The sequence below is a fragment of the Brassica oleracea genome, chromosome C4 (assembly GCF_000695525.1).
Source record: "Brassica oleracea var. oleracea cultivar TO1000 chromosome C4, BOL, whole genome shotgun sequence".
Classification (NCBI taxonomy): domain Eukaryota; kingdom Viridiplantae; phylum Streptophyta; class Magnoliopsida; order Brassicales; family Brassicaceae; genus Brassica; species Brassica oleracea.
This window is the reverse complement of record NC_027751.1, coordinates 17,653,181-17,655,772: the sequence shown is the minus strand read 5'-3', so window position 1 is coordinate 17,655,772 and position 2,592 is coordinate 17,653,181.

The window sequence follows — 2,592 nt, the reverse complement described above, 5'->3', positions numbered from 1 at the left end:
GCAGCGCGTTACAACGCCCTCCTCCGGGTTGACATATTACCCACTCGTTTCTGCCACGCGGAGACTCTGGCTGATCTTGGGATCGACGAGGACGTGTTCAAGACGCTACACGCCATAGGTATAGCTCCTATGTGCTATACAACACATGAGCTCTACCCAGACCTTGCTCGCCACCGCCACGATCACGTACGAGGATTCCAATGCACCCTCCTACGCCAACTGCTCATTCTCGAACACACCGTCCCGGCAAGGAGCCAATGGGAACAGAAACCTCAACTGAAGCGGTCCATCGCTCGCGCAACAGGCGTTCGTTTGATCCGGCCGAGAGCGGAGAATCCGACTAAGTCCGCAAGGATCTTTCTATTCCATTGTTCTATCCACCTGAACTCTTTATTTTCTTATGTTTCTGATTTGTGTTGTTCTTTGGCCGACCTCGATTTGGTTTCACACCAAGGATGGTGTGAACTAAGTTTGGGGGAAGCACTTGTGTGCTGATACTTTTCTCTATGTTTTTATTTCCATGTTTGTTTTATTGTGTCAGTTTAGGATCGAGTCAGCTAAAACTCTTGTGGGAATTAGGACCTTGTGATATATTCTTTTAACCACCTCGTGCTCTAATATTCTTGTCCAGTGACCTTAGCAGTGATGAAAGACCCACACTTGGACCTGGAACACCCTCTGACTTATCTCATTTGATTCTCTAGAAGCTCTTATCCGATCAGGTTACACTGGGTAGACTCAACTCCACCTAACTTGAACCTAATCTTGACTGAAATTCTTCTTGTTATGGGCATTAGATCAGGGAAACGAGACCAACGCTCAGGGCTTCTTACTCTTTTTTACCATTCTTGCTGATCCTGAGTGGCTAGCTCATTTTTAGCTAGTTCCAACCTTGCACATAAGCCTTTATTTTCACCCTCATGCACTCTGTTTTTCAATGTCATATGTTCAGATATGTGCAAAAAGGTCGGAGAGGATAGGATTGACGCAGCCCCTTACTCGTTAATGTCTTACATTCAGAGAAGAGAGAGCTAGCATAATGAGAACAGATGACAAGATCAAGCCCCAATAAGAAGAACAGTCAAGGGTGCATGATCTAACCAGAGGAACAATGGCGAACCGTGAGAAACAAAAGGATAGATCACCAGTGGCCGTAAATATTCACCCCAATACCTTTCCCTCGAAACCCCATCCATTTTGTCAGCCAAAAAAAAAATTATATATAAAAAAAAATTATATACAGTATGCTTTTATTTATTTTATGATGGAGATGAGGGGGGAAGGGTTGAGCCAGGAGTTGGTACCGATTTTTGAGGAATAAGAAAAGAAGTCAAGAGCTGGAGAACAGTCATATGATTGACCCGAAGTGGCGAACAACCACATCCGTGAAGCAGAAACGAGTAAGGGTTGTGGACATCAATAGATCTGTCCTCTCTTGCTATTTTTCGCGATATCCTGCATACACTCAAATACGGTAGCTCCTAAACACTCTCAGCTCCACCATAAAACAGCATGTTCCTTATCAACCCGTCTACCCTAAAAAATGCATGTAAAGAGAAGCTCACGCTGTTCTTAATTGATGTTTAAGGAGTTTTGTCTCGATAGTGCAACATTTTCAGGTATGAGATAGAGAGTATGGGGCTGATTCTCGAACAGCGATCGTGGGTGTTCTGGTAAGGGTGTGCGGTCTAAGTCTACAGCTTGTATGGTTCAGAGATGTGTGGGAAGAGCATGGTTATTCAGGAAAAGCGAGTTCCCACTCTTTCAAACATTTCTCCATGTTCTTGAGGCTTGGCCTTGTTCGAGGACAAACAAGGATCTAAGTCTGGGGGAATTGATATATGGTGTTTTTAATACCATTATATGTGTGCTTTGAGCTAATTCTCAGTCCTAATTCGTGTTTAATTGGTATCATTCCAGGTTTAGAGCAGGTGAAAGAGCAAAGAAGAGAGATTCAGGAAGTCAGATTTCGTTTTGAAGGATTCGATTCGGAACAGCCATCTAGAACAACCCGAAGGTTGTTCCAGAAGAGAACAAACGTCTGACTGTTCCCGATCATTAAGGAATCTTCCTATTCCGGAAGTTTGCCCTAGATTCCACTCTTTCTCACTAGAAGATCATCATGAACCCTTGTCTTTCTACTTAATTTTATATGTAGTATTATTCAGAAACCATGTCTGTGTCATCCTGCTTTATGATTGAGTAGTAGGCTAAGCTTGCTTAGGGTTGTAGGGTGTTAGCCGCATGAGCTGAACACAAATAAGTGATCTTAACTGTTCTTCATTCATATTGTTCTTACTGCTTACATTGAATTGATCACTTAATGTTCGATTTCTGATTTAATCACCTAGCTAACCGCTTAGGAGATAAATTGACATATATTGAATGAGCTTTGTATCCCTAATTAGCGAAAGTAGATATTAGGGTATTAAGTGAACTAATCAGATCTTGTCTCTAAGGCTTGTTATCGCGTCTTGTTCCAAGTGAGAACTTAGGATCAAGACCAATCTGCAAAGGGAGCAAGACCACGATAGTGTCTAGCCGAGTGATCTGAGTTCTAGACTGCACCTCATTGCACTTGAATAGTTGTTC